Source organism: Schistocerca nitens, chromosome 1 (genome assembly GCF_023898315.1).
Source record: "Schistocerca nitens isolate TAMUIC-IGC-003100 chromosome 1, iqSchNite1.1, whole genome shotgun sequence".
NCBI lineage: Eukaryota > Metazoa > Arthropoda > Insecta > Orthoptera > Acrididae > Schistocerca > Schistocerca nitens.
The window spans coordinates 1083997676-1084018899 of NC_064614.1; positions in this window are offsets into that span (position 1 = coordinate 1083997676).

Consider the following 21224-nt stretch of genomic DNA (forward strand, 5'->3'; position numbering starts at 1 on the left):
CTGAGGCGCCAGGTGGAAATGGCATGGCAAGCCGTTCCACAGGACTACATCCAGCATCTCTACGATCGTCTCCATGGGAGAATAGCAGCCTGCATTGCTGCGAAAGGTAGATATACACTGTACTAGTGCCGACATTGAGCATGCTCTGTTGCCTGTGTCTATGTGCCTGTGGTTCTGTCAGTGTGATCATGTGATGTATCTGACCCCAGGAATGTGTCAATAAAGTTTCCCCTTCCTGGGACAATGAATTCACGGTGGTCTTATTTCAATTTCCAGGAGTGTATATAAAGAGATTAGGTGCGTGTGCTAGAGGATTCTAAGTAGAGTATATTGTTATCATTTCACCACATGTTCTGATTTTGTTCACAGCAAGTGAATTCCAGATACCATTCAGAAAACAAAAATACTACACAATTAATATCTTTCATCTTTCTTTTCGATGACTATGATTAAAAGACGAAACAATAATATATGCACCATATCAATGATAACACCCAAGGCATTTTCTTTGGGTTTCGTTTATTACTGCTCTGAGAAAAATGGTCATTCGCAGACAGACTATAAAAGACTTTCGTAAGTAGATACTATTACCAGTTGGTGATTAATCTGTCAGCAGGACCAACTGACTACACACAGAAGTTGACAGATAGCTTGACGGGCTGCCACTGATGAACATCACGGCTTTGTGTATATGACCCACGCTGCAGTGGAGCTATGGTGCCAGTGACAGTGATTTGCACCGACTATCACTGCGGGCAGAAAAAAGTCTTGAGAGATCTCCAAGCAATGCATCAAGTACATCACGCCAGGCCTAACAGCGACATGTCTCTCATGAAGGGTAGCATCAAAGTGTCGTAAGCTGTCTCTGACCGAGTGCTCTGTACGGTTTTCTGTGTGTCTGATGAGCCAAATTAGGTTCTTCGTTTCGCCAATCAAAAAATTTGATAAAGGCTTTTGTTGCTGTTCTTACTTTAAGATGCACGCATACCAAGAAAGTTTCAGTGTGACAACTTTCCAGCTTTATGTTTAGCTACATAACAACCATCACGGTGTCCAATTGTCGTCGGTTGTTTTCGACGAGCACCCTGTAGCCACCCAGAAGAAGTAAACATGATCAGAAAATGCCGCTTGTAGCCCTTAGCTCCATCTGCACTCAATACTCCAGATGACCATACCACTCTTGGTTGACACATAACAAGTTATTTGTTCTGTTTACTTCATATGTTCCAAGTGGGATTTTGGTTTCTGCATCTCAACATTGTTTACAACGGGCTCCCAAAAACCTCCAATTACTTGCTTACAGTGCTTAACAATTCTCAAGAATCGGCGGAACATGTGTTTTGTAAGGCACTTGTTTCCTGGATGGAATGCATTTCGTTTAACTAAAGTTTTCTGGCGTTACAACGATTCCTAATATATGTTTCACGTGTTCTATACTTGACGTCACTACAAACCGTTATTCCTAGGTATTTGAAGTCTCGAGTGATTTTTTACCTTTTGCTACTGTTTATTTTGTGAGATTATTCTACTTAACGTCGCTCCAGATGGTTATTCATTGACATTTTCCGGTAAATGCTGTTTCCAGCAATTTGTCATCAATGGTGGAATCGAATAGTAATGAATTCTTCCCATATTTCTCCACTGTACGTTACATTTACTTACCAGTTAACTGCTAGTCCCTGCCCCAGTGGTGGATCCCCTTATAGTGTGCGTATTCTGTTAATAAATGAAGTTGAAGTTAATCTCTGACAAAGTGCAGGTTCTATGTTGCTTAAAGAAAATGATTAGTAAATGTCAAAACTAAACTAAAATGTCAAAACGCAACGCACTATAAGATTAACCATCCTTTTTCTGCTAATTCTTAGCAATAAAGAAACCATTGCTTGTTTATTAATTTTAATAATACCACTATCAGGTTTGTTTGGTTAAGCGTGCAGATACAGTTCACTTGACCGATATTTTATTATCTCTCAACAGTTGCAGTACTCATACCTTATCATTTTAAGCAGTAACTACAAAGAAAGCTGACGACAAAATGGCACATCGGCAAAAGGGGGTTTTCACATGCATTAGTGCATTTTATTAATTCATGCGATTGCAAACGCGTTTCGGAAAAGACTCTAAAATACTCGTAGATATGTGTAACAACGTTTTCCAGGCAGAGACAAGGCTAGTTCACAAAGTACGCACTTGTAAATTGATGGGGGTTATGGCATAAAGTGTAAGTCAGGTTAGCTAATTTTGAGACATTGAGTGTTTTGTGAAACATTGTAGAGAAAAATCAGGTATGTCTAATAGAAGTACATGTCGATATATTGCGTCTAAAAAGGATAGGATTAATTTTGCAGCATAAATTAAGTGTAGTAATATTAATATTATCACTATAATTATTGTAAATATTATAAAGTTCGCATTGAGTTAAAAATACTTGAACACAGTTAATAGTAGTAATATTAATAATATCATCATCTTATAATACAAACCTAACCTGGAAACATTTTTAATAATGTTAATATGAAACAAACATTTATGAAAAATAATATTAATGATAATAATGATAGTGAAATAGTAGTGGTGGAAAAGGAAATCTAATTTTGTTTCGTGGCATTGTGGAACAAGTCAGACTTACTTCAGTTTGCCATAACATGTGTCACACAAACCATTTCACTGCAGAACTTGTGGTACCATGTGTGCATAGAAAGACATACAAAACTATGCCATCCAAAAGAGTACGGTTTCTGCTATATGGCGTAGTACTTAACTCATTTTTGTCAAAATCTGACTTACACCATTATACCACATGCCCTTTCAATTATACGTTACACTATGCGGGTATACTTTCTTTTAACGAATGTTTTATGACGTTGCAACGACCCTATAGACAATAGCATCATCGGAAAATGTCGTGACATAGCTTACAAATGGCTCTGAGCACTATACGACTTAACTTCTGAGGTCATCAGTCGCCTGGAACTTAGAACTAATTAAACATAACTAACCTAAGGACATCACACATATCCATGCCCGAGGCAGGATTCGAACCTGCGACCGTAGCGGTCGCTCGGTTCCAGACTGTAGCGCCTAGAACTGCACGGCCACTCCGGCCGGCTGACATAGCTTACAATATTATTCAGTAGATCGTTAGTGCATATTCTAAACAGAAGTGGCACTATCGCTGTTCCTTGGAGTGGTCATGAGCTTAGCTTAATGTCTCACGATTTCGTTCCGTTAAGAACGTCGTGTTGAGTTTCATTTGCAAGTCCTGTTCTCCCTTTGAAACACAGATCTTTCAGTCCGTTATAAGTCTCCAATATTCAGCCCTGTTAGCCGGTATCTCGTTCGGGAAATTGGCCCTGTCCTCAGGCCGCTAACGTGGGTGAAACCCCTCGTGGGGTAGCAGCGCTTTCGGCCTGTCCACCCTTCTCCCCTTCTTCTGCAACTTTGGCCCCGCGCGAACGGCTGTCGGAGAGAGCCGCAACGCATTTCGCCGGACCCGGGCCGTGTCTTTACTTCTCTTTTGAAGCAGCATTTGATTGGAGGCGAAAGAGATGGAAGCGCGGCGACCGAGCCGGCACAGAAAAGTCGGTGGAGGAACATTCGCCAGGGGACATAAATTAGTTGGCGGGCGCGAGGGGAGGAAGCGCGGCCGGAAACTTGGCTGCGCGGACGCAACTTGGGCCGCGGCTGCGGGGGAGAAACTTATTAACGAATGGCGGGTGGCGCGGGGTAGCGGGGACCGCCTGTGGGCTGTGGCGGTGGCGGCGGCGGCGGCGGCGGCGGTGCACTCTTTAAAGTGGGACGTGCCGAGGGTTGCCTACACCGCAGGCGCTTCGCTCCACGCAACGCCCTACGCCAACGGCGGTTCGGCTTAAGGACTGTCGTCATTTATTTCCACAAAGAATTTCACTTTGGGGCAATTGTGAACTATTAGTCATTATAGATTCTCAAGTATTCTGACTCCTTCCTTGCCACAGTATCCTATCGTGAGTTACATCTACATCTACACGATTATTCTACAATCCACAATTAAGTGCCTTGAAGACGGGTCATCGAACCAGCTTCCAACTATTTCTCTGCCCTTCCGCTCTCGAACGGCGCGTGAGGAAAAACGAATACTTTTCTGTGTGAGCTCTGATTTCTCTTATTTTATTATGATGATCATTCCTCCCTGTGAAGGTGGGCGCCAACAGAATATTTTCGCAGTCGTAGGAGAAAGTTTGAAATTTCGCGAGTATATCCTGCCGCAAACGAAAAACGCCTTGTTTTAATGATTGACACCCCAATTCACGAATCGTGTCCGTGGCACTCTCTCCCCTATTTCGTGATAGTCTCTAACGAGCTGGTTTTCGATGTCCTCCGTCAGTCCCACAGTCCCACCTGATGCAGATCCCACAGCTCACAGCAAGATTCCAGAAGAGTGCGGACAAGTATGGTGCAAGTATTCTCTGTAGTAGACCTGTGGAACTTTCTAAGTGTTCTGTCAATAGATCGCAGTATTTTGTTTGCTTTTTCCCTACAATATTATCTACACTATGTGATCAAAAGTATCCCGACACCTGGCTGAAAATGACTTACACGTCCGTGGCGCCCTCAGTCAATAATGCTGGAATTCAATATGGTGTTGGCCCACCCGTAGCCTTGATGACAGCTTCCACTCTCGCAGGCATAGGCATACGTTCAAGCAGGTGCTGGAAGGTTTCGTGGGGAATGGCAGCCCATTCTTCACGGACTGATGCACTGAGGAGAGGTATAGATGTCGGTCGGTGAGACCTGGCACGAAGTCGGCGTTCCAAACCATTCCGAAGACGTTCTATAGGATTCTGATCAGGACTCTGTGCAGGTCAGTCCATTACAGGAATGTTATTGTCTTGTAAATAGTCCACCACAGGCCGTGCATTATGAAAGGGTGCTCGATTGTGTTGAAGGATGCAATCGCCATCCTCGAATTGCTCTTCAACAGTGGGAAGCAAGAAGGTCCTTAAAACATCTATGTAGGTCTGTGCGGTAATAGTGCAACGCAAAACGACAAGGGGTGCAAGCCCCCTCCATGAAAAACACGACCACACCATAACACCACCGCCTCCGAATTTTACTGTTAGCAGTACACACGCAGGCAGAAGGCGTTCACCGGGCATTCGCCATACCCACACCCTGCCATGGGATCGCCACATTGTGTACCGTGATTCGTCACTCCACACAACGTTTTTCCACTGTTCAATCGTCCAATGTTTACACTCGTTACACCAAGCGAGGCGTCGTTTGGCATTTACCGGCATGATGTGTGACTTACGTGCAGCCGCTCAACTATGAAATTCAAGTTTTCTCACCTCCCGCCTAACTGTCACAGTACTTGCAGTTCATTCTGATGCAGTTTGGAATTCCTATGTGATGGTTTGGATAGATGTCCGCCTATTACACATTACGATCCAGTTCAACTGCCGGCGGTCTCTGTCAGTCAAAAGACGAGGTCGGCCTGTAACCTTTTGTGCTGTACGTGTCCCTTCACGTTTCCACTTCACTATCACATCGGAAACAGTGGACCTAGGGATGTTTAGGAGTGTGGAAATCTCGCGTATAGACGTATGACACAAGTGACACCCAATCACCTGACCACGTTCGAAGTCTGTGAGTTCCGTGGAGCTCCCCATTCTGCTCTCTCACGATGTCTAATGACTGCTGAGTACGCTGATATTGAGTGCCTGGCAGTAGGTGGCAGCACAATGCAGCCAATATAAAAATGTATGTTTTTGGGGATGCCTGGAAACTTTTGATCACATAGTGTATGTGATCATTCCAATTTAAGTAAGTCGTAATGATGACACACTTGTCAACACTTAGAGTCAATTGTCATTTTTTACGCCGTACAGATACGTTGTCTAAATCATTTTGAAATTGATTTTGATGAACTGATGACTTTACATGACGGTAAATAACTGCATCATCTGCAAACAATGTAAGAGGGCTGCTCAGATTGTCTCCTACGTTGTTTATATAGATGATTAACAACAGAGGGCCTATAACACTCCCTTGAGTAACGCTATACATTACTTTTGTTTTACTCTGTGACTTTCCGTGAGTCACTACGAACTGTAACATTTCTAACAGGACCTCAGGAATCAAGTGCACAGCTGAAGCGATACTTAATAGACAAGCAATTCGATACTAAGTAGCTTGTGTCAAAAGCGTTCTGGAAATCTAAAAATTTGGTATCAGTTTTACATCCCCTGTCGATAGCACACATTACTTTAGGAGAATAAGGCGCTAGTCGTATCTCACAAGCATAATATTTTCTGCCGCTTTGAATTGTAGCGTGTAACATGGCGGTGTATAACTGAACTATTTCGGTGTGTGAGAAACAGAAAGTACGAATTCGAAGAGTTCGTCCACACATGGAGCACCCTCTCCTTCAGCATGACAATGGAAGGCATTATATTTGTGAATAAATCGGTTTCTGCAAGGTAGTTCATAATGTTCGAACGCAGTATATATTCCAAAACCCTGCTGCAAATCGACGTTAGTGGCAGTGGTCTGTAATTCAGCTTCTTATTCCTATTTCTTTTCTTGGGTGTTGGTGTGACTTGTGTAACTTTCCAGTCTTTAGCTACTGCTTCCGATGAGAGAGCATGATTGCTAGGTATGCAGCTATCGTTTACTCTGAAAGAAACCTGACGTATACAGTCTGGACCGGAGGCCTTACCCTTGTGAAGTGGTTTAAGCTGCTTCGCTACACATAGGATATCTGCTTCTAGGTTATTCCTGCTCGCAGTTGTTCTAGACTCGAATTCTGGAATATTTACTTCGTCTTTTTTGTGAAGGGATCTCGGAAAACCGTGACTGGTGACTCCGATTTATTGGAACTGTCATCAGTAACATCACCATTTTTATCGCGCAATGAAGGTATTGACTGCGTCTTGCCACTGGTACATTTTACATATGTTTAGAATCTCTTTGGATTTTCTAGTTGATTTCGAAACAGAATTTCGTGGAGGAAATTATCAAAAGAAACCACTAGAAATCGAGAAAACTTGTTAGGGGATGGCACTACACACAGATCAATGTATCATTTGTGAGAAAAACTTCGTTCGAAAACTGAAATTTCCCCAGATGAAGCATCGTCAATATTTGCAAGATAAGAATAGTACATTCGTGCTTTTCGCCTCACTTTTCAGAATCAAGGTCTATACAGCACCATTTTGTGACCGTGCTAAAAAAATTAGTTGATGATGTAACACATATGTTGTTCTCTTACGATCTTCATTAGGCTGCAAGGAGAACGTTTATTTATTACTTGGGTTCATTACTAATACAATTTACACAGAACTTTATATAAATTTTGAGTGATAACAATGCACAAATTCTTGCGTTAGCCATTGAACTCGAATCGAAAAGTAATATTGCTACATGAACTTTACTGTAACAGAATTTACAATTCTAATACCTCGTGAGATGATTTCCTGCACTGTTGTAATGTGTGTTTCACTTGAGCTCTGTTTTGACATGTGTCAACGTCCATCGAATATTCTAAGTGGTTCACTGAAAGATGTTAATTCTAAAGATTTACCATAAAACTCTAAAGTAACCCGTTTAAGCACAAGGACGATAATTTTAATGTACACCTGCCAGTTACCAAAAAAGGATGTCTGTGAAGTTTTGTAGATCAAGTATCAATAAATAGAAGAAGAAAGGTGGTGGAAAACATCGAAGCTGATTACGATGGGTGCTGAAAAATAATACCTATGAATTTTTTATTCTGTTCTCAATATCGATTGAGGTATTACATGTCATGAATGGATTCTCTGACGCAAGTAGTACTCTGTGCCGCTTCGAATTGTAGCGTGTAACATGCCGGTGTATAACGGAACTATTTCGGTGTGTGAGAAACAGAAAGTACGAATTCGAAGAGTTCGTCCACACATGGAGCACCCTCTCCTTCAGCATGGCAATGGAAGGCATTATAGGAGTATTGCGACATCTGCAACAATGTGACGCTTCGGGTTCACTGTCACCGACCACTCTCCATATAGTCCCAACTTGGTTTCATCCGAGTTCATCTGTTTACAAAACTTAAAGAACACCTTCGGGAACTTCACTTTGATAGTGATGCAGCGGTGCAATCAGACGTGAGATTGTGGCTCCGTCAACAATGTTAAACTTTCTACAGTGGCGGAATCAACAAACAGATGGCGTTGGAAGAAATAGGTTCGTCGCCGGTGTGGTTATGTTAAGGAAGAAATATGTATACATGAAGGATAAAGATGTAAAATGCTTTATTCAAAAAGCTTTGAGTTTCAGAGGTACGGTGATTGTGGTCTTGAAAACCGTGGGTAATAGAACTCCGTTGATAACCCGCAATTTAAGTACACGGTAATGCACAAGAGTGTTCAAAATGAAAATTAATTGTAATGTCACAATTAAAATCACTTAACTACCGTTTATAATAACTTCCCTTTATTCATCGAATTATGTCTGAGAACAGAGTACTTACAAAGAATAGAGTGCAAGGAAATTTCACGTTAATCTACACTACCTGACTTCTGTCTAGTGAGGTAGCTTTCCTTTTACACATCGCACTACGAATTTTAAGGAACATGAACTTGTCAGAAATGGGAGCATTTCCTTGCTGTTCCAGGTAGTTCAGTAAGCATTCGGCCCATTAAAGTGCTGATGCAGGATTGTTTCTGGAATTAGAGGAATGTTGTCATCTTCGTCACTGTCATTCCCCTCCTCGGATTTGTCTTATACTCGCTGAATAGTAAACGCTGTCAGTCAACATCTCATGACCTAGCTGTGTGCGTTTCACGTCAAACCGTTTCGAAATATTTTCTTTGGCAATTATACACCCTGGAATGCTTTTCAAAATAGCAGCTAACGTTGCTGATAACCTGTCTTCTTCGTCATCGGAATCTCAGATTTCATAAATTTTAGGATTACTGTTTTCCATGAATTGGCTATGGTTGATTGTTTTACCTTACGCCATGCTATCTAAAATACGTAAATTGCCTCTAGCAAGGTCAGTTTTTTCCAAAATGTTTGAAGATTGCTGCCCTCATAAATAAGTTTTTGTAGTAGATTCGCTCTATACATTTTCTTCGTGGCAGCAATGACACTTCGATCCATTGGCTGAATTAAGGCTGCCACATTAGGGGCTAAATATTTTAAAATATTTTCCTGTCATCAGTTTTCAGGACAAGTTCATTCGGGTGCGGTGGTGCATTGTCTAGTAACAATACAGTCCTTGCCAGTAGACCGTTCAACGTTAAATGTTCTCGCACCTGTGTCAGAAAGCAATTAGGGAACCCTTTTTGAAATATTGTGCGGTCCATCCAGGGAACTTTCTGGCAAAAATAATGGACAAGTAAACTATGCATTTCTTTTCCTTTGAAACAGTGCGGTTTTTAGCTTTACCTATTATACTAAGCTTAAAGGGAACATTGTATGTTCTATGCCGCCAATGTTAAATTATCGAATTTTGTGACCCATTAACTTGGAAACTTTTTAAGACACAAACGTACAATTTTACATAATTATTGAATGCACCTTTCTAGATACACTGATACAGAATTTTACTAAAATTGTGCTGTGGGGCATGTTATCTTTTTTTCAAACATTCAATTTTTTGGCAGAATTTTGTAAAGAAATGAACATAAAAACAAAACAACTCAGGATATTTTAATTATTCTAGTTACATATGTGTTTAATCTCACACTTGGCATGCTGTCAAATTTTTAGTCTCAACCATCAGCACTTCTTCAGAAAACGGGTCATTTATTGCAAACAATGTAGTTCAGAGACACTGAGGTTTAAAACTTTTTTTATTGCAATTTCTTATACAGACTTACATTTCTTTGTCATTTACACACTATAATTGCCCTGATCCATGGTCTGTGTCCTCCTCAGTGTCACAACAGGCCAGTGCTTGCCTCCTCCTTTTCTTTCTTGCTTCTTTTGTCATTTGCTGAGCAGCTAACTCTGCTTCATGTACACGAAGCTCATCCAGTTCCCGCAGCCATGTAGCTGTGTTCTGTCCAAATCTTACCCCTAACTTCTCCAGAACCTTAAGTCTTTCATAGTTCCCACCATTAAAAGTTATTACAGCATCAGAAACTGCTAACTTTAGAGTCATAAGGCCAACAAATAGATTTTTAAGCACACAGCACCACACAACATTACTGGAGGACTCATTCACATTCTGGGTCTTCCCATGTAAACACTTCTTTAGTAGCTCAGGATTTGCCAGATCTCTGTAAATAGGTGTGATTGACTCCATTACTGTCAACGGAAGAGAATGTTTATGTGTAAATTCATGCAGGGTACCAGAAAATTCAGCTTGCCTATATTTACACCAAGTGTTTGGTGGAGGTGGACAGAAAGCACGACATGGCTTTTCATCGGTTGATATTCGTTGAAAGAAAGTGCTCCACACAGCTCTTTTCATCTTCTCTAAATTGTCACAGTTATCTCTGATGGCCTTCCCATAATATTCCCGAAATTCATCAATTACTTTGTCCATTAGCTTACTACAAAAATAGCCGATAATCACACTACTTTCAACGAAAACTGGTATCAGAAACAAAGGACTAATTTGTTTATTCGTAATGCCAATTTCTGAGACGTAGCAGTAGGCAAAAAACAAAGTAATTCACAGCCTTCTTGACTGTGTAGTTCCCAAGATATGATTTCTCAACTGTGGCAGTATATGTATAGCCGCGAAATTTGACAGTCACACGTCAACATTCAATATATCATTTGAAGGTCTCACAATTGTCTGATTTTAATGTATTACATGCCAAAACGTTCAGGAAAGTCCAAAGTACATTATGGAGAAAAAAACAGGAAATGTCAAATTTCAACGAATTTCACATACAATGTCCCCTTAACTTTATGTGATACCTTAGCATTAGCACAATTCAGCAAAATTATTCTCTCCTTACTTGATTTATAACCATGTGCACTGTGATTTGTATCTAAAGCTAAAACCTTTGCTGGTAGATACTTCGAAAACAACCTGGTTTTGGCCGCATTATAAATTTGCTCGAGCTCTAAATTTTCTCGTGTAGTAAGCTCCTGATAATTATTATAAAATTTAGAAGCAGACTCATTATCTGCTCTTAACTTTTTTCCTTGGATGGCAATCTTCCTCTTACCATGACGCTGTTTAAATCTTGTTAGGCAGCTGGTAGATGCATTAAAACCTCCCTCAGTCCCTAACTTTTTGAAGAAAGGCCTGTCTGGCGCATATTGGATCAGATACTTGTGTGACCACTGCTCGTTACTGCTGAAACCATTCCAACATGACTTTATCCAGTTCTGCGTATGTAGACATTTTCATAGTGTTCCGCTTTGACAGACCTTTAGATGAGTCAGAACTGCTAGCAAATTTAATTATAAATCAGTACCAGACTCCACGTATCAACACTGTCTACTTCGGGTTTGTGTAGTATTTCCAATTTCTGCTTTATCGCTCGCACAACATGTTTTCGATTTTCAGACATTTTTTGGCACTAACAGAAACCAAATGACTACAGTATCCATCGCTACAGTACAGTCCAATGCTTGAGGTGTTAGAAAAGTACATGGATTACTACACTCGTGTTGTAATGTCACATTATCGTTCACCAGGGACCACTTCAGAGTAAAAGAAAAATTTTCAGCAACTAATTAAAAAATTGGGATAAATAGGCTGCGGATAATGCGTTCGTGGATAACCGAGAGTTTACTGTATTACTTTTCAGGACGCATTCGTATATTAGCCTCAGTTTGTTTGTAATGAACTCTAAGGCATTTAACATTTTTATTTTCTTCGAAGATCAAATACTTATAATTAACCTAAATCTACTCGATTATGGATTGAATCAATTAATATACTTCTACGCATGCATTTACCAGGAACTAAACAGTCCACGGTGGACTGTACTTTGCACCAACATTAGCAAATTTCTGTTACGTGTCATTATCACTCTGTACACGCCTTACTGAAACTTCCTCTCAGATTAAAACTGTGTGCCGGACCGAGACTCGAACTCGGGACCTTTGCCTTTCGGGGGCACGTGCTCTACCATTTGAGGTACTATCCAAACACGACTCACGCCCCGTCCTCGCAGCTCTCTATACGCCTTACTCTTTCTTAGGGCTTCCTATAGTCTCTGGGTGGGATACACGGTAGTTGCAGCACGGTGATCGCACCGTTTTTTCCTCTAAATTGGGATTTCACGAGAGCTACTTCATTATTCTTCCAGGCATTTCAGTATAAGTTCCTCGAGCGTTTCTGTTATGTTTTCGCCTCGGCTACATCAATCATCTGCTATCATAGTAGTTCGCGTGTGAAGTAATTTCCTCTGTTCCAAGTGCATGATCAGGACCCCAGAAGAGGGAGTACTGCTCTAGAAATGATCACTTTAACTCCTGATACCCAATGTCCTTTACATGTGCGCTGTGCCTCTTCAGAGCCCTTGCAACAAATGTATGACTTCCATTCGCGTCTCCTGCAACGAATTTTTCGTGATGGTCCGATTTCGTATCACTTCTTAGTACCACCTCTAAATATTTTCGGTATAAGATGTGCTCCAGATTTTCACAGCTTACCTTGTAATATGGTTCTGTCAGGGTCTCTCTCTTTGTTACGCACTTAAAGCAAGCCGCCATTCATAACACGAAGTGAAAAATTATCCAAGCTTGTTTACTATTGCTTGCCAATGACGACACATTCCTATACACAACAGCACTGTTACCTAATAATCTCATTATACTTCTAATTTTACCTGATAAATACTTGGTGCACATTATGACCATCAGAGGTGCTATTACGCTACGGCTCACTCAACGTTACTTACATTTCTGTTTAATATTCACCAACCAGCAGAACGAACGGGCTTTTATTGGTCAAAAAATCACTGAGCTGATGCTTACCTCTGAAGACATTGAGTGTGATCGTGTCTCGATTATGAGTCGGCGATGTGGTACAGTATCTAACTTTTTTCAGAAATCTAGGAAGACGGACTCTGCTTTGATCTGGCACACCCTTTAACCACCCTAATATGCTATTGAGTGGAAGTAACCGGACCAGACAACGAGGAATCCATTCACAATGGACAATCTTACTTTGTTCAATAGAACCTTAACACAAACTATTGTGTACACCCTCTTTTTTTTTAAAAAAACAAACCAACAATTCTACTAAACTATTAAGAAAAAAAATTCTCTAATTACCACAACTTCTCTTTTAGTTATAAAACTTTACCAATGCCAAAAAATTATTTTTTTGTAGACTTCAGAATTGTTTGAATTGACTTTGGATATAATATTTAAACAATGCCATTACAGTTCACCACAAAATAGTAGTAAATCCACAACAAATCCGTTTCGCCCCTTGCTAATGTAACCTTAGAAAAAAGCGAAGTTATCTGAATTAAGTTCAAACTCCACCATGCAGTGACAATCCAACGGTTAGGATTGGTGGTGCAGACTCGCCACCCACAACGTACTGGTAGATGGGCGGGTCCCATAAAAGATGAACTGCAACAGACTAAAAACTAGTCTTGAAAACTAATAACAGTCCACTGGTTTTACAGCAAAGGAAGGACACATTTTGGTACGTAACATCTTGCAACCCCAACATGACTGCGTATGGTGCTAAGCAAATTATCAGTACATACAACTCAAAATAACGATGGGCTATAAATCGTTAACAACTGGGTAACACCAGAATTACAGTAGTGGACGACGAGGCAAGACTTCAGTACCCCAAAATTATTTTAACAAATGATTTCCCGGAATAACTGCACTGAAAAGAATACATGTTATTAAATTGAATCTTGCTATTTCAAATAGCAGACGTGACAAACTTCAACTCCCAAAATTGCTTTACAAATGACAGCCTGTAATAACTGCAGTAAAAAGAATAACTGTTATTAAAATAATCTTCACTATTTTTAAATAGGTGACAAGACAAACTTCCAATGCCAAAAAATAATGAGCAAATGCTTGCCTGGAATAATTGCAGTGAAAATGGCAGCTCTTACGAACATGAACTTCACGTTTTTTAAACAACACACAAGACAAAATTTTAGTCCCCAAAATTATTTTTCGTGTAGTTGCCCATAATAATTGCAAAGAAAGGGGCACCTCTTCTTAAAATAAGCTTCACCATTGAAATAAGCTTCGTTTCTTTCGAAATGAACCTTATATACAACAAATACAACAATATGGTTGAGGGGGAACTGGTTAAATTACCACTATGTTGACGCTGTAAGCACGCAGTTTACAGTAATAAGCTCACCAAAATATTTGATGAATCAATAGCTAAGGGGCAATCAAGATCTCCACAAGTTCGGCTCAGACGAATTTCCAGAGTGTACCATCACCCCAAAATTGGCCAAAACACCTTTTTCGTACACTTTCCTTGCAAGCCGAGGTGCTCTTTCTGCTTTCGCTAACAATCTCGAACTGCCTACCCGCCTGCCAGCCAACGCTCCTGGTGTGGTGAACCTTCAAAGATTCCATATGACTGTCGCGATTCATCCATCAATCTGACCCGGCGCAGCTCAACCTCCCCCACTTCAGCTGCAAACCCCCCGTTGGTACTTATAGTTTAATTGGACACTCTAGCTTCCCTTTTTAATGTGTGAGACGTGCATCCTGGAAACTTTGCACGTGACGAAGTTGCGTACCAAGAGGCTGACTGCGTTCAGCACTTGGATGACATTAGGGACCCACAAAGCGAGCAACCCACTCAGCAGCTCTCTTCCAGTTTTGCTGGATGACCTCAGGGGTAACTTTGATCGACGAACGTTCACGGACCATAACGTAGCCTGTGAAGTAATCAGAGGGAAACTCAACATCAAGGAGGCGAATGTTGCATTAGGAATCTCGTGATGAACCGAATAAAACGCTAAGTTCAACCACGTAATAGACACATCCAACTTCTGCAGACTCGGCTTGAAGGAAGTTCAGCGCAGATTTAAAATTACGCTTCACCCTTTGCCAACCGGTGGTTGAGGGTAGTATGTCACAGTGATGAAATGTCAGAATGTGTTCTTGAAACAGAAACACTTAAATTGCTTGGACGAAAAGGCTGCAGCATTGTCGCTAACCAATGAACAGGAGAGCTAGAGATGGAGAATAATCAGATGATGAATGGTTAAGGCCAGAGTTACTCCACTGCTCAGGACCAACCATACAATCCTAGTAAAGGCGTCCACTCTCACAAAAATATAATGGTTCCCATCCCTTGTGCTTGGGGGTGATCTGACATAATCAATGAACATTTTCTCCAATGGATTATGGTCTCGCGTGGACTGAGGTAAATCTTGTGTAGAATTGCTTCTGGGTTTGACGACTTTGGAATCTTCAGACTCCCCCACTAATTTACGAACATCGTTACGCATTGTGGACCATGTCAGGTGCTGTTTAATTTCATTTGGTTCTACTCATGTCCAAATGCCTGCCAGTGAGGGAGTTACTGAAAAATCGCCGGGACTAGTTCCTCAGGTAAACAGATCTTAAAGGATTTGTCACTTTTAGTTTTATAACATACAGTCCCTTTTCTTAGATCATAGCTCGTCAACTGTTACCCAGTAAGAAGCCTTTGTTTGATTCCTTAATCAACGGATCCTGGCTCTGTTTGTCCTTCAAGTTCCTAAAGAGTTCACGTACCTCAATCGACATGACTGAAACCCACTTAGACTCCAGTAAATCCTGACTTGACTGCTGTTCCGTTTCCCGCTCTTGGATCATATGACTAAGGGCGGCTGCTACCTGGTTATCTGCACCATGGAAGTGCCTGACAGAAAAGCGAAAGGCGAAAATATGCACAGCCCAAATTGCGATGCGTCCTGTATTCCAGGGTCTGACAAACACCCAACTCAAAACCAAATTGCCTGTGCTCCAACTTAAATTTGCGAACATCACTGCGAGGGTCTCCCACTCGTACACAGAGTATTTCAGCTCCGTGGGAAACGTGGTTGTGGAAGCATACCCAACAGGACGACTCTCACTATCGTGTTCGTGTAAAAGGACAGCACCGACCCCAGAATTAGACGCATTGTACAATGAAAAGTCGTTCAAAATCTGGAACATCCAAAACCTGCGTATTACTAAGATCTGCTTTAACCATGTCAAAGGCCACATGCTACATTTCCCACCACTGGAAATTCACTCCTCTCTTCCTCAAAATATTCAATGGGGTTACAGTTGTGCAACATAAGGCACAAACTTTCTAAAAAAAATTACCATGCCGATGAAGCGAGCTGCTCCCTTCTTTTTTTAGGAGGAGGAAATTTCTGAAGATCCAAAGTCCTTTCCTGAACTATTTCAACGCTATTGGCTGAGACCAAATGTCCTAAAAAGAAAATCTCACTTCGAAGAAGATTTAAGAGTCAAACCTGCTTCCCGAAGGTGAACAAGAAACCGTTTAATATGCTGAAGGTGCTCCAAAAGGAGACACTACATACGTCCACATCGTCCAAGTAATTATAGACTGATTTGATTTTCAGTTCAGTCAAATCAGTGTCTATAAGTCGTGACACTACTGCTACTCCAGTGGATAAACAGAGGAAAACGACTGAATTCGTACAGCTTCCAATCGGTGCAAAATTATGAGACACGTTTAGAGTCCTCAGCGAAAGGAATCTGGTGGTAGGGCTGGTTAAAATCCACGATGGTAAAATAGCGAGCCCTCGCAAAGCAGGAAAAACAGCTGTTCAAGTCCAGTATTGGTACAGACTCTCGAAGGTGACTTTCTGGATAGTAATTCTATAATTCACCACCGGTCGATAACGACCTGCTTTCCCCTTCAGTACCAGAAATATTGGCGACTCATGTAAAGAGGTGGAAACCCACATTAACCCTCGTGAAGCGTCTTATGGATCAGCTGTCGCAAAATTTTCGTTTTGGATGGCGACAACCGGTATGGAATTTGGCGAACTGGAATATCGTCCACCAGCCTGATATTATACTGAATCCTGTTGGTGACTTTGAGTTCATTAGTCAACACATCAGAAAACTTCCCGAGCACTTCTAACACGGCTTTAACTTCGCACTGTCCCAAACGACTGACCTGGAAATGAGTACCACCCCACTGCAACACTACTGACCCCTTGGACAGGCTGGCAAGCACACTGTTTAAGTGGAAACCTCTTATCAGTGAAATTAAAAATTAATCCTGTTTGCGCATGAAATTACACCAACAAGAAATTAATTCCAATTCCACTGGCCACGAAATCTCTATATATCAACGCTACCCCACAAACAATTCACTAGATCCAACAACTGACGATTGGCAGTTCGACATCTCTGTAATGTACCTTGCAAGGGGGAACTAAGATATGCCATGCCTTCCAAGTACCAGTCATGACTGATAAGACAAACACTACTCCCCGAGTGTATTAGAGCGCAGACGGGTTCATGATTGATATAGGTGCAAACAAAAGGTAGTTACTGATTAGCTCTGATGAAGTGATACAGCTTGGGTCGGGAAGGATCCCTACAGCACCCAGGTCTTTGGAGTCAGCTGTTTGGACACCCACTATGCTGTACGGAACAGTGGCATATTAAATGAGGGAATCGCCACGTCGAAAACAAACTTAAGCCTTTTATAGAATCGGCTGTTAGACCCTTTCACTTTGGCAGTATGTTCCTTTTTGCTAGTTTTTCAAAACTGTGCCTTGCGTCGGTGAAATGTATGCTCTCGATTTTAAACACCATTTCATTTAACTCTGAAAAGTGATAGGCATCTGCAGAAAACTGAGTCTTCAACTATATTCAGGTTTAACGTCTTGCAAAATATTTTCAGAAGCTTTCCACTCAGTTACCGGCAATTCCAATGCAACGACTACGTTGCGAATCTCCTCAGTATACGAGTATTGTTGAAAAAAAGAAAATTTATTCATCAATTCGTCCATAGCTTGAGGTGATATTATTTCTCCCATCACCTTTCTCTTTAAGTCGTCTAATATTCCCCAAAACTCCAATGCCTCTGCTACCTTCTTCCTTAACAAACCTCTGGTCAGCAGATACATCAACTGAAGAATCACCGGATGTGGAATACTAAGTGCATCCGCGTATTTCTCAGAGCGTACCAACAATCATAAAACTTTTACCACTTGTATTTCATATATGGACAGCACTGAATACTTCTGAAATAGATACAAATACGGCTTTGGCAACCTTGCAAAAGATTCAAACACAATACGTGAAGGTGCTTTACTTACAATACGCACCCTGACTCATTAAGGTTACTATGTGTTGGGCTACCCTCTTCTTCAGTAGCCACTATACCTCCCAAATCCAGTCTACTGAGGACAGTTTGAAACTGCATAACCTGAGTGGGTAACTGCTCGCCATTATTTCTTTGTTCACACATGCACTGAAGTTGTCTCAAATCGTGCAATCTGTTAACCCAGTGACTGACTTGTGCCTAAACGCGGAATACCTGCATATGAGCAGGATTGCTATCTTCCAAAAACTCTAAATTCTCCCACACATCGGAGAGGGCCAGCAAGAGATAGATAATGTGGGACCTACCTGGCAGATGTTTCCAGCAGTCAGGCACAGTGGACAGTGCAAAACAACATGCAAGTGCGTGACGACGTCAACGATACTTTCATCTGTCGATTCTCCATGAAAACAGATTTTGTACCTAAGTTGGTCCTTTTTGAGACAGGCAAAACCCAGACAACCTCTCAAATGCATTACACCAGTGCTGTTACCCTGAAAAACAAAGAGTTAGTTTCTCCAGCCTGACAAACACACATACAGAAACACAATCTAATAACAATTTCAACTGTGAATGGTGCGACAAAATTTGAGTTATTGGCCACACCTCCCATACAAAACCACGCTCTATTACCTTTGCATAGTCTTGCACACTCTTCAGTCAGCCTAATATATTGTTGTGTGGTAGGACTGGGTCAGGCAACGAGGAACAACGTGACAACACCAATGTTATTTTATCCAGTAGAACATTAGCACAAATTCTTTTGTACACCCACTTTTAAAACAACAAAAACATAAACAAAACCAAGACTTTTACAGTACTCTTAACAAGAAAAATTTCTCAAATTACCGAAAACCGCCTTTTAGTTATAAAGCTTTACCACAGACAGAAAATTCTTTTTTTTTATAGACTTCAGAATTCCTTGAACTGACCTTTGATTTAAAATTTAAACAACACCATTAAAAATTACCAAAAACTGTTGGTAAATGCACAACAAAAGTGTTATGCTTATTGGTGACACAAGCTCAGAATGAAGCAAAGTTATTTGAATACAAATCAAACCCCACCACAGGTGGTGATAATGCAATGGATGGGATGGGCAGTCCAGACTCTCGACCCACGGCTGTACTGGTAGATGAAGTGGGTCCCATACAAGATTAACTACAACAGACTGAAAACTAATCTTAAAAACTAATAACAGTGCTCTATTTTTTCAACAAAGGAAAGACACATTCTAGTACATAACAACTTGCATCAGCAATAAGACACATTCTGGTACACAACAACTTGCATCAGCAATACAAATTGGTAAAAACATCCACCCACTTACTACATATGGTGACAAGCAAAATATCAGTACATGCAACTCAGAATAAGAATGTGCAGTACAATCCTTAACAACTGTGTAACTCCAGACTTATAGTAGTAGGTTACGAGACAATACCCTAGAAATATTTTAACAAATGATTGCCTGGGGTAATTGCACTGAAAAGAATAGCACTTATTAAAATAAACTTCCCTGTTTCAAATAGCAGATGAGAAAGAATTTCAAATTCCAAAATTGCTTTAAGAATGGTCGCTTTAAATAACTGCAGTGAAAAGACAAAATTTCAATCCCCAAAACTGTTTTACAAATAATTGCCCAAAAATTGCTATGAAGGGGCAGGTCTTATTAAAATAATCTTCACCACTGAAATAAGCTTCACTTCGTTTAGAATAAAAAAGGCAGACAACATTAACAGCAATACTGTTGAGGAGAAACTGGTCAGAGTACCATGATGTTAGCGTGGCAAACACACAATTTACAGTAAAAAAGCTCACCAAAATATTTTATGAATCAATAGTAAAGGGGCATTCAAGGTCTCCACAAGCTCGGATCAGGAAAATTTCCAGAGCGTACCACTGCCCCACAAGGACCAAAAGAGCGTCCTCGTAAAGATCAGGTCTCCTCTCGCTGAGACAGAATTTAGTATGTCAATGCTGAACAGCGGCAGACCTGCCTCACTCCCCTATGTGCCCTTTCCGCCATAGCCAACGCTCTCCAACTGCCTAGCCACGTGCCGGTCAAAGCGCCTGGTGCGGTAAACCTTCAATGATACCACAGAGTTATCGTGATCGATCGATCAATCCTAACCAACACAGCTCAGACTCTGTGTGTCTAGTTCCATCACCCATATCAAAAGTTTCGTGTTTGAATACAATTATGTTTGCAAAAGACGTTTTTCTGAACATAGAAATATGTTTTGAAAGACGCTTCTTGCTATACTCTTTGCACTCAGCACATGCTCTAGCAAACAACTAAAGACGTTTGTTAGCCGTACTGGTCCTGTGTATCCGATCTTTTGCCCTTTTTTGTAAACATCACATGGGGCTGTTCGTTGTGTCGGCTCACAGTCACACACACGCACCCACCCACCCACCCACCCACCCACCCACACACACACACACACACACACACACACACACCAAACGACCAAGAGTGACAGATCACGTCATGGGGAACTACTTTTCTTACAGGCAAAACGACCGCTGACCTTTCCTGGCGATATTAAGTGTAGTTTAGTATTCGCTGTCCCTGGGATGATGAGATTCCAACATCTAGCAGGGTGTACTGAGCAGGTGCGCTGCACTCTAGCTATGTTAGTAAATTGCTGTAGTAATTTGCAAGAACAAAACTACAGAGTGTATTTGAGTGGGAACGATTTTTTAGAAGCGAACCAGGATCATTAATTTTGGTTCAGCCTCTTGCGCTCATAAGACTGAATTATAGACAACACTCAATGCATACATATGTACTCTAGTGCCTGCGTGCGAGCAACGGGACTTTCCACGACTTACTGACGCTGCTCACGAGTGCTGCGAACCCCCGCCCCCTCATGGTGGGAAACTGAGGATTTTGTCGTTACAATTTTTTTTTGTTTGGTAATCTAGACAGACAACATATGAATATATAGGCAATCATAAGAGACAGTTTTTATTTTATGTGTCACGAATTTCGAAGTAAATGGGTGAT